This window comes from Ailuropoda melanoleuca, chromosome 13 (genome assembly GCF_002007445.2).
Source record: "Ailuropoda melanoleuca isolate Jingjing chromosome 13, ASM200744v2, whole genome shotgun sequence".
In the NCBI taxonomy this organism is placed as follows: domain Eukaryota; kingdom Metazoa; phylum Chordata; class Mammalia; order Carnivora; family Ursidae; genus Ailuropoda; species Ailuropoda melanoleuca.
In genome coordinates this window covers 27203777-27216091 of record NC_048230.1, presented here as the reverse complement: position 1 = coordinate 27216091, position 12315 = coordinate 27203777, and the positions used below count along the sequence as shown (strand labels likewise).

The 12315-nt window shown below is 49.1% G+C and overlaps 1 protein-coding gene across 1 annotated transcript in view; it reads left to right on the top strand.

The window, feature by feature from the left end:
• Positions 1 to 12315, top strand: part of PYY (peptide YY) — a 38934-nt gene that overhangs the window by 4815 nt on the left and 21804 nt on the right. The window contains exon 5 of the mRNA XM_034639919.1: positions 745 to 980. The gene's annotated coding sequence lies outside the window, so the exon portion shown is untranslated. The remainder of the gene's footprint in view (positions 1 to 744; positions 981 to 12315) is intronic.

The window sequence follows — 12315 nt, the reverse complement described above, 5'->3', positions numbered from 1 at the left end:
GGCCTTTCTCTTCCCGCTTTACTGCTGCCCACCCCCTACTTCCCTGCACTTCCCAGAATCCACTAGAATAGGTGGCCCGAGCTCCTGGGCGACAAATGATTTTCCAAGCCCCTCATCAGAGCTCTCACCCTCCCTGGCCCCTCTCCACTCAGGGTTCCTCCTTCTCGGTCTCTCTGCCCCACCTCTGGCCTCTCTTCACGTCCTTCTCTCCCAAATGTGGGCCTCTTCCAGGCCCTTTCCCCCTCCTGCCAACTCAGGGCCTATGTGAGGGCAAGGCTGACTTCTCCCTTCAGACGGGGGCTCCCTGAGGGCAGGGTTGGTGTCTCCCTCCTCAGACCAGGGGCCCGCCCATTTCAGTAGCCAACAGCCTCAGCCCCATTTCTCCTGGGCTGGTGGGGCAGACACCAGCTGGGGAGCTGCTTCCCACTGCTTTGGGCTTTAGCCCAGAGGGCCGTGTCACCAGACAGCCAATGGGCCCAGGGATACCCTGGGTAGATGATTAACTCCAGGCCCAGTGACCCTGGGGCCACTGTGTCCCCACAGCCTCTCCCTGGGGGAAGGCCAGCCTCTGGTTGGAGAACTGGCCTTGCTTTGTGGAGGAGATGAGTGTGGGTGTCTGAGGTCAACACCCCAACCTGACCCCACCCCTCTGAACGGAAGGCCTTGAGGATCCTTGTGGATCTGTGGTTCCAGCTTGAATTCTCTTTGTCCCCCTCTGAAGTAGGCCATCATTTTGTTTTTCAGAGTGAAGTTTATCAGTGTGCCCAGAATCAGGATCCTGTCTTCTCGCCAGGCCCTGGGTCATGGAGATGCTGGGAGCAGACACAACCTCCCAACCTCTCCAGACACTTCCCCTCAGCATGGGCCTCAGCCTTGAGCACAGGAGCTGGTTTGAAGGGCCGAGGCTGTCCCTCCTACTAGAGCCGTCCTTGGCCGCCACTCAGGACAGGCGGGCATGGAAGTGACAGGAAGCTGGGCAGGTGAGGGGCCAGGGGTGACAGTTGATGGTTCCAATCATAGCACCTAAGGGGAGATACACACACACACACACACACACACACACGCACACACACCATACAGAGTTAGAAACAGACACCCTTCCTGAGATCATACTCGTGTGCCCACATACAGAGGCACAGGGCCACACACAGTCACACGCCGTGATGGCGTCTGGCCTGGGAAAAGTGCCTGTAAACACTGATTGAATGAATGAATGAATGAATGAATGAATGAATGAATGAATGAATAGTAGACAAAAGGAAAGAGGTAAGGCCCTGTAGAATGGAAAGGGAGGCCTGGCTCTGTGGACTCTGTGTCGTGGGATTGGCCCTGGGACCACCTAGCAGCCCTGAAGTGGCCCTCGCCATCTGTGAGGAGGAAGAGCCCAAGGGGAGAGCACAAAGGCCTCAGCGAACCACAGTTTTGTGAGCACACTGTGTGCCAGGTAGTGAACAGGGTGCTCTGGCTGGAGGTCAGGAGGCCTGGCTCTAACATTTCCTTGGTTGCAAAGGTTTGGGCAAGGCATGTAACTTCTCTGAGCCCCCGTTTTCTCACCTGTAAAAAGGGGGGGAGAGAATAAAACTTCATCTCATTGCATAGTAGTGAAGGTGAAAAGCTCTCCATGGGCAAGCTGTCAGCCAGATCCACGCTGTGGGGACTATAGGACAGACAACCTGGCTTCTTCAACAAATAAATTACAAGGCAAAGAGCAGGGAAGAGAAGGGTGGAATCACATGAAAAGGTATATATATATAAAATTTATTTATTTACTTATTTATTTTTAAGATTTTATTTATTTATTTGACACAGAGAGAGACAGCCAGCGAGAGAGGGAACACAAGCAGGGGGAGTGGGAGAGGAAGAAGCAGGCTCTCAGCGGAGGAGCCTGATGTGGGGATCGATCCCAGAATGCTGGGATCACACCCTGAGCTGAAGGCAGATGCTTAAGGACTGCGCCACCCAGGCACCCCTCAAAAGATGTATTTTTATCTTTTAATCCTTATTTCAATTCCGAATCAAACAAGCCATAAAAAATGAGACAACTGGAAAAATTTGAGCACAAAGGATATTTGATATATCAATTTTTAGGTGTGCTATGATTGTGTGTTATGTTTTTAAAACTACTGCATATATTTTAGTGCGCGTCCTGAATACTTATAGATGAAATGATAAGATGTCTTGCATTTGCTTCAAAATAACCCTGGAAGGGAGAGAACGGGGCGGGAAACAGAGGCAGTAAGATTCGCTCTGAGTCGGGAGTTGGTGTTTGTTGAGGCTGGACAGTGGAGACAGGGGATTCACTATACCATCTATCCCTGCCCCCCTGCTACGGATGAGTGGACAAAGGAGAAAATTCGATGAATTCCCATAGGTGGAAGTTACCAGTCCTACACGTAAACACTCCATGAAACCCAGCTTGCATCTTCCATGAGTAATTTTCCTTCAAGGCACAAATATGTGGAAGAGCAAATACTCCACAAATCCATAATTTATGGATTTAAGAATTTCGGGTCCAAGCATGCCATGCGCCCCTTGTCCAGCAGGGGTCTCTCTACTCTCTGCCTCTTCTGGCTGCCGCCCTGGGGGGTGTGAAAAGGAGGGCGCTGTCAGCCGTGTGAGATGTTGCAGGCCTGGTAGCTTCTAGCTAGAGACCTTCTCTTGGAGATGACAGAAGAAAACACACACACACACACACACACACGCACACAGAATAAACTGTCAATAACCCTATAATAGTGAGAGTGTCCCTACAGCCTAAGTCTCTGGGGCCTGGGGTATTTAGGAAAGGCTCCTGTCTTGAAGATAATGACGGCAAACTGTTGTATGTTGTATGTATCCACTTATGTTGTATGTTGTATGTATCCACTTATTTAATTCCCACACTCGCACCACAAAGTAGGCGTGACAATTAGTACAGAGATCCTAGGAGACAGAGTTTAGACAAGTGGAGGTAAGATACTTTCGGGGCACAAGAAGAGCTTCCTAGCAGACACATGGAAAAGGATCCTGGAGCTCAGGAGAGCGGTCAGGGATGGAGAGGCCCTGAGTGTGGCCACCAGCTGCTAGGCAGGGGCTGGAGAAAGCGGAGAGCAGAATGGAGAGGTAGAAGGGGGCCCACCAGGAGTCACCCAGAATCCATAGGTAGGTATGGTTCAAGAAGAAAGGGGCAGCCCACAGCATAGATGCCTCCAAGCCAAAGAAAAGGCCATTGGTTTCACTTATCAGTGATTTTCCCCTTTCAGTGTGTGTGTGTGTGTGGGGGACATAGGGTGGGAAACCAGGTGTCAGACAGTTGGGGAGGAACCTGGGATGAGGCCACCAGAACTCCCAGGGGAATTGTGGCTGGAGAAAGAAGCAGAGCCTCGTTATTCAAAGCGTGGTTCATAGCATCACCTGGGAGCTGGTTGGAAAGAGGAATCTGGGGCCTGTTCTAGGCCTACTGAATTAGTATCTGCATTTTAATGAGGTCCCCAGGGGATTCTATGGGCATTAAAATCTGAAAAGTACTGGAGCAGAGATGTGGGCTGGTCCCTAGAGGTCAAGAGAGGCGGCATCCAATATGGGGTTGTCCCTAGGGAGTTTGAGGTCAAGGAGGAGGGGGGTATCCATCTGAGTGTTCCTCAGAGCTTAGAGGAAGGTGTAAAGGTGTGTGTGTGTGGTGCGTGGTGTGTGTGGTGTGTGTGGTGTGTGTGGCGTGTGTTGAGGGTTTTAGCATGTATATGAAGGGTAAGGTGTAGGGCGGAGCTCCTGTGTATCTTTTGTTTGTTTTCAGTGTTTTTTTTTTTTTTTTAAGATTTTATTTTACTTATGTGACAGAGAGACAGCCAGCGAGAGAGAGAACACAGCAGGGGAGAGGGAGAGGAAGAAGCAGGCTCCTAGCCGAGGAGCCTGATGTGGGACTCGATCTGGGAACGCCGGGATCACGCCCTGAGCCGAAGGCAGTCGCTTTAACGACTGCGCTACCCAGGCGCCCCTGTTTTCAGTGTTTTTATAGGTTAGAAGTCAACAATGGAAGTAAGGCCCGTGCTAGTATGCGCGTGTGCCAAGGTGAAGTTGACGTGTAGGCAGGGGTTGTGGAGTATCAGGGCTTAGGAATCTGTCCTAAGGTTGAAGAGCCCGCCGGCTGGACCCCAGGGAACTCGGGCCTGCCTACCCGACCCGTCCTCAGTGGAGAAGGACGCGGTTCCGCTCTCGGCCCGCAGCTTGTAATTACACACTATTGCCACGAGAGGGCGGTGTCGGCCCGGCCTGGCCGCAAGAGGACCCAGCGAGCTCCCTGCGAAGTTAACAGCTATCCTCTCGAGGGGGCGAGTGAGAACCGGTTCCCGGCAGCGGGTTGGGGGGCCGACTTTTGGTCCCTTCGTGCCAGGCTTGCCGCCCCTCCCCACCCGCTGTGGCTTTCCCCACTCCAGCCAACGCCCTTCCAGAGCCACCCCATCTTCGCGCTCCCCTCTCGCATCTCGATACCCCCAACCCTCCTGCAAGTAGACAGCCCGGGGGTGGGGGGCGGGGGTGGGAGTGAGGATGCAGCCGAAGTGGGAGTCGGTGCAAAGGCATTAAGAGGAGTGGGAGGTTTTATTGCGGGCAATGGTGGGAGGAGGGGGCTCAGGCGTCCTCTATCGGGACACACGAAGGGAGCGCCCATTGTGGACCGGGCAGGGTGCTGGGCTAGTGGACCCGGGGACACAAGGCTCGGCCCTTGCCCTGATCTGGGGTCGGACGCCGTGGTTTGGAGTCCCAGACTCACAGACCGGCCTCGAGCTGGCTTTGAGCAAGACCTTCACTCCCACTGCAGGGGTTCTCCTCTCCGTCTTCTCCGTGCGGAGAAAGCTGGCTTCCTTCCTGATTCACGGGTCGTTACAGGTCGGACGGAGAAACCCCGGGGAAAGTACCAATGTTAGTGGCAGGGCAAGGGCAGGGGCGGGGAAGGGCAAAGCCGAGGGTAGTGAGGCCATTGGTGTGGGTGCGGCTAAAGGAGACCCGGGGAGCAACCGCAGGATTTTGAGGAGTGGCCCAATCTCAGCTGGGCTCCTGGAAGTTGAGGGATGGGGGGCGGGGGTAGGTGGTGGATCCCAAGCAGAGAGGAGGGGTCTGACAGTGGGAGTGGAAAGAGGAGCTCTTGGTTCAATTTAGGATATACTTAATAAAACAGCACCAACAACCCCACCCCCAAACACCAGACACCTTTTTTTTCATTATAAAAGTAATTTAGGAAAATTCCTGAAAACTGGATAAATAAAGCCTATCTAGGCTACTAATGTAGCTGCTTTTGCACTTGGTCTATTTCCTTCCAAGCTCTTCTTATACATTCAACAAACTTGGCTGTGTTATTGTGTACCTATAAATATTTTCCTGATTTTCACTTAGGATGTCAGGAACATTTTTCGCATTAGGTCCTGCATTAGTTTCCTAGGGTTGCCCTAACGAAGTGCATAGACTGGGTAGCTGAAAATCGCCGAAATGTACGGTCTCCCAGGTGGGGAGGCTGGAAGTCCAAGATCAAGGCCTCAGCAGGGCCACCTGAAACCTCTAGGGGAGAATCCTTCCTTGGCTCTTCTGGCTTCTGGTATTTGCTGGCAATCCTTGGCATTCTTTGGCTTGTAGATGCACCACTCCAGTCCCTGTCTTTGGGGTCACATGGCTCCCTTCCCCCTGTGCGTGTCTCCTCTTCTTAGAAGGACACCAGGCATATTGGATTAAGTGCCACCCAACTCCAGTATGACCTCATCTTAATGAATTAAGACTGCAACATCCTATTTCCAAATAAGGTCCTATTCCGAGGTATTGGGGGTTAGGACTTCAACATATCTTTTTGGGGGACACAGTTCAACCTGTCACACTTCCTAACTGTGCCTTTTAGTGACTAAGATTTCAACAAGGGTAAAATTCCCTTGTCTACTTAATTAATTTCTATTATTAAACATTTGATTTGCATCCAACTTACGTATGATTATAAACGTAATTAGCACTTCACGCATAACATTTTCCTTCCTACTGAATGATTTTTTTAAGGATAACTATTCAGAAGAGGGAATATCTATCTGTTCAAAGTTTACGAAAGGTTGTGATGACATTTTCAGTTTGGGGAGAGGTATATGTTGCAAAAAGACGAAGCACAAGACAGAAAAGCGTCACCACAGGCTCACCAGCCAGGGAAAGCTCCCATGCCCCCTGTGTGTGTATATATATATATATATTTATTTATTTAAAGATTTTATTTATTTATTTGACAGAGAGAGACAGGCAGCGAGAGAGGGAACACAAGCAGGGGGAGTGGGAGAGGAAGAAGCAGGCTCATAGCGGAGGACCCTGATGTGGGGCTCGATCCCAGAACTCTGGGATCACGCCCTGAGCCGAAGGCAGACACTTAACGACTGCGCCACCCAGGCGCCCCAACCCTGCTGTATATTTTTATATACACTTAACTACCCTTATTTTTTTTCTGGGTTGAGATCTAATGGCAGGTAACATTTTGTATTCTGCTTTTCCCGCTTAAAGTCCCAAGCAGCTTTTCGTCTCATAAACTTCGTGATCAGCTTTTGGGTGACTGCATAATGTTACCCTGTAGGAATATTTTAAAAATTATTATTGAATATGCTGTTATCAGATATTTATGATACTTTCAAGTTTTCACTCTTATAAATGAACCGTGGGATACATTTTATGCATATATTGCTGAAATAAGTTTATTTCAGTAAGTGCCCAGTAACTGAATTCCTAGGTTAAAGTGCATAAATGCTCCTGAGTCTTTGGAAGTTGCTTTTCAAAAGGATTGTGCCAATGCACACTCATCAGCCATGAATGGACGGGTATGTCTATTTGCCAGCATTCTTGCCAGCAGTGAGTTTTATCCTTTTTTTTTTTTTTTTAAGTTTTGAAATCTTCCCTGGTAAAACATGGTATTCTGTTTTGTCCTTTTCGGTGACCAGTGACGCCGTTTGTTCTCATGTTTTTTCTTTCCTCTTTCAGAAGTTGTCTCTTCATGTCCATTTGTCTTTTTTTTTTTTTAAAGATTTTATTTATTTATTTGACAGAGATAGAGACAGCCAGCGAGAGAGGGAACACAAGCAGGGGGAGTGGGAGAGGAAGAAGCAGGCTCATTGCAGAAGAGCCTGATGTGGGGCTCGATCCCATAACGCGGGGATCACGCCCTGAGCCGAAGGCAGACGCTCAACCGCTGTGCCACCCAGGGGCCCCCATTTGTCTTTTTGGATACTAACGTTTTACGTAGAGATCTGTATATTCATTTTACATATAAGGTATTACCCTTTGTCATATCTGCCATATGGATTTTTTTTTTTTTTAGTCTGCTGACTCATTTAAAAACTAGTTATTTGGAAATGCCAATCAAAACAACAGTAAGGGACGCGCCTCCCTGGCTCAGTTGGTGGAGCGAGAGACTCTTGATCTTGGGGTCATGAGTTTGAGCCCCACGTTGGCCATAGAGATTAAGAAAAAAAATTAAAAACCCCAAACCCCCCCACCACAGTAAGATGTCACCTTACACACGTTAGGATGGCTACTGTCAAAACTACCAGAAAATAACAAGCGTTGGTGTGGATACAAAGAAATCGGAATCCCTGCGCACTGTTGGCAGGAACATAAAATGGTGTAGCTGCTATGGAAACAGTATGTTTCCTCAAAAAATTAGGATGGTAGATTTTATGTTATGTGTATTTTTTTTGGTGTTTATGTTATGTATATTTTACTACAATTTTTTTTAAAAAACCTAGGGAAGAAGAAAATATAACAGATATCCACTGAAAAACTTAATGAATTTTACTCTGTGTAAAGTATTTCTGTGCGCTGGGCATGGAGATTATAAAAACAATAAGATGTCAAGGTGCCCACGGACCATGAGGATCCAAACTGAAACCAACAACACAGTCTCATCTACGCTTTGATAGAGGACAGAGCCACCATGTGCCAGGGAGCATTCGGGGCGACAGCCAGCCCAGACCGGGTAAGGGGAAGGGAGGGAAAGTTCCTGGCGGGCTCCATCTAGGGCAGATTAGGAGCGAGCCTGGCAAGAAGAGGGGGTTCATGCGTCATTTCAGTTACGCTTTTATGACACGCAGCTGCGTTTAATGCTTCTGTGGGCAAAGCTGTTGACCTTTCTCCTGTGATTTCGTCCAGTCCTTTATACTCATAAAGGCTTCTTCCCTCAAGAGGTCTGGTTGTGCCTTCTTCCTGATTTTCTATGGTTCAATGTATTTTTTTAAAAGATTTTATTTATTTATTTGACACAGAGAGAGACAGCCAACAAGAGAGGGAACACAGACAGGGGGAATGGGAGAGGAAGAAGCAGGCTCTTCCAGTGGAAGAGCCTGATGTGGGGCTCGATCCCAGGACTCTGGGATCACGCCCTGAGTCGAAGGCAGACGCTTGATGACTGAGCCACCCAGGTGCCCCTGGTTCAATGTATTTTTACATGGAACTCCTTAGTCTACCGGCAAATGACTTTGGTGATGGGCGTGGGGCCTGGGGGGAGGATAAGGACCCCAGTGGGAGGGTGGAGAGGCAGAAGGGGAATATCAGGCGGCTGCCATGGATACTGTCTTCATTCTGTTGACATGGTGGCTCTGGGGCTCCCACACCGTTGACCCTCTTTCCTCCCTGTGGTTGTTTGAGGTGATGGGTGGGGTGGGTATATAGCGGGAGCCCTGAGTGATTAGAGATGATGATCCAGTAAGACCCTACTGGCCTTGACGCATGAAGGATGCAGGGCAGACTGCTGTAAGGACTTCCGATATAGGGATTGAACAGGATGGGATGGAAGCATGTGTGCCGTCGCAGCTACTCAAGCTGTCACTCTATTTTAACTCCCACTTTCTGCCTCCTTATGAATACAGTTGACCCTTGAACAATGCAGGGGTTTAGGGATGTCAACCCCCTACTCAGTCAAAAATCTATGTATAGCTTTTGACTCCCCCACAACTTAACTACCAATACCCTACTGTTGGCTGGAAGCCTTATAGATAACAAAAACAGTCGATAAAATAAACATATTTTCTATGTTAGATGTACTGTATGCCGTGTTCTTACGATACAGTAAGCTAGAGAAAAGAAAAATGTTATTAAGAAAAGCACAGAGAACATATATTTACAGCACTGTACTGTATTTACCAAAAAAACCTGTATATAAGTGGAACCATGTAGTTCAAACCCGTGTTGTTCAAGAGTCACGGGTCATTTTATTTATCTGCTTTTTCACTTGTTTTAGGCTGTGTTCTTGCTGAACCATAAATTCCTAGGAGGCACGTATCTTGTTCCTCGTGCTCTCTGTCGTATTCCCAGTGCCCAGAGCAGGGGCTGGTCCCAGGCAGGTGCTCCTGGAGTATGGGGTGAATGAATGAGAGGAAAGAATGACCTCCTTGTGCTGACCCCGGCGGGGGATGGGGGGACGCAGGCAGAGCCGTCTGCTCCAATGCCTGTGGGCAGATTGCTGGATGATGGTCTGAGGATCTGGACCCCCCATGGTCTGGTATTAGGGCCTGCAGTCCTGCATGCTATGGGGGGTAGGGGGGCTGGGGGGCTGAGGGAGTCACCCACCCACAGATGCCCTCTGTGGCTGAAGCTGGGACTGGGCTGGAGAGGCAGAGCCTGGGCCTCTGTCTGGGTCCAGAGGGACGGGGCTGGGGGAGGCAGGGCTGAGTCATGAAGGCGGCCTTTCCTGATGAAGTTTCCTGTCTCAGGGGCTCAGAGACATTCATTACAGCCAGGAGGAGAAGTAATTAAGCCAGAGAGCAGCAGGGGTGGGGGGAGAGGGAGTCCTGGTTTTCTCAGGAGGCTCCTGGTAAAATTAATGAGGGCAGAGGAGGTGAGGGCTCTGCCCCATCTGGGAATAGTGGTCATAGAGCCATGGCTTCAGGGCCGGACTCACCCACATCCGTGCTGACCACAGAGTGGACACAGAGGCCTAGGAACAGGTCGCCATCTGGCTTCTCGAGGGGAGCCTGAGACAGAGGAAAGAGTGAGAATCAGGGCCGGCCTGGCCTAAGCTTTTGCCCCGGTATCCATTTACCTGCTGTGGGACCTGTGGCAAGTTGCTGAACCTCTCTGAGCCTCAGTTTCTTTATCAGTCAAACTGACCTAATAAGGCAGACCCTGTAGGATCGCAGTGGGGCGTCGACGCGACACGCTCCGCAGGGTGCCCAGCGTGCAGCGGACACAGGTGGATCTGGGATTCAAAACCCAGTTTGTGGCGGCTGGGCGGGAGAATCCATCCACATGAGATCGGGTGCCTGGGTCGGGGGCAGGAACATTCAGACTCTCCTGATAGCGGCCCATGGTTCTGAGTCTGCCCCAGGTATGGTTTAATGGACACCTCTTCTGTTGTTTTTCTCCATTTTCTGTGGTCCTTGCAATGGCCTTGCAAGGGTATTATTCTATTTACAGATGAGGGAAACTGAGGCTCAGAAAGGCAAAACCAGTAGGCTGTAGAACTGAGATTCCAGGATAGGCCTGTCTGGGGCCTCAAGGGTCCTTTCCTTTAGGCTGCAAGAAACCCAGTCTTGGGGGGAACCATGGGGAGCAATGGGGGCACCTAGCCTCCTCCGAAGACACCCCAAATGCCTCCCCTCTTGGACATACACTTGGGTATGTGTCTTCAGGAGAAAAAGACCTGGACACTCACCTCTCTTTATGGGCCAAGGGGCCCACCCTGTTGCCGACTCCTGGCCAATCTTGGGTCTCCGCTCCTCCCAGGCACTGAGCCTGGCCTCTGCTCTTAGCCCTGCTGAGACCACAGCCCTTCTGGGCTCTGGTCCTTCCTCAGGTCTCATTCCTGGCTGGAGGCTGGAGGGAGTGGGGAGAGGGGGCTGGGCTTTGGCTCTAGGGTGGAGAGGTGACAGCAGAAGACATTAGGTCATAGTCCTGGGGCCTTCTGACAAGATGGGGAGAGAGAGGACAGGGAGCTGGTGGACAGGACGAATTCCCACCCTGCAGGGCGAAGGCAGGAAAAAAAGGGGTGGCAGCAGGTGGGGTTCAGGTGAGAAACCCGTGTGCCAGGCAGGCCAGCCTAGCGGCAGCTCTCAAAAAATCTAGGCATCCCATGAGGAAGAAGTGGGGTCTCCCACCCCTGAGCAAATGTCAAAAATATGGTTGCCTGGCTGGGGCTAGAGTGCCAAGAAAGCAAAGAGAACAATGTTTTATGGATTATACATTTCGTTTTTAATGATTTTATTTTAATTATTTCTTGTTTTTAATTTTCTCAGTTAAAACTTTTCTGATTATAAAGGTAATATCCATTGTAAACTTTAAAAATTACATAAAAATATAAAGAAAAAATCACCTGTAGTTCCATCCCAAGAGATGACTACCCCTGACGTTTTAAAAAAGATTTTGTTTATTTATTTGAGACAGAGAGTGAGGGAAAGGGCAGGAGTGTGGGGTGGGGCGGGCTGGCAGAAGGAGACTCCCCGCTGAGCAGGGAGCTCAAGGCTGGCCTTGATCCCTGGATTCTAGGATCATGATCTGAGCCCAAGGCAGCCTGTTAACTGACCAAGCCACCCAGGCGCCCCTATCCTTGACGTTTTTATGTACAGAATATCCCTGAGGGGTTTCCTTCCATGTATTGACATAGACATGTATGTATATTTTTATAGACTTGGAGCCATTCCGTACATACTATTTTTATGGACTCGGCTTTTTTCACCTGTAAGCAGATGTGCTAAATATGTTCCCGTCCTTCAACAATTTGCTAAAATGCGATTTTTAGTGGCTCCATTAACATAGTACATCTTTCATATATACTATAATTTACCCATTGTTGGGTATTTGGGAATTTTGTGTTGTTTCCCTTTTTGGGTGTGTTTCGTTAATTGCTGTTTTGCTGAGTATCCTTGTACTTACCTCTGGATATATCTCCTGGTTACCTTCACAGAAATAGGAACCTGAGTACAAGGTAAACGCCATGACTCTAAAGCAGCCTTCTGAAAATTCTCCTACAGTCTCCTCTCTCACGTTCGTGAAGGGGCTGGTCATGGCCTGGGCGGTACTGGGTGTTAGTGTTGAAAAAAAATCTTTGTCCCCCAATTTTTTAATTGGAAAAAAAGTATCTCTTTCTTTTAGTTTGTATTTTTTTGAGTAATAGTGAGATAGAATACATATTTTCCACATTTACTAGTCATTAGCGTATTGTCCTTGCTCGCTTCTTGAAACGGGGGTCTAGGTCATTTTCTTACGGATTTGTTACCCTTCATCTATTCCAGACCTTAATGCTTCTTTGGTTGTCTATGTCGTAAACGTGTTTTCTTGAGTCTGAGGCCTGCCTTTTTTATTTATTTGTTTTATTATATAGAGATGTATTACATT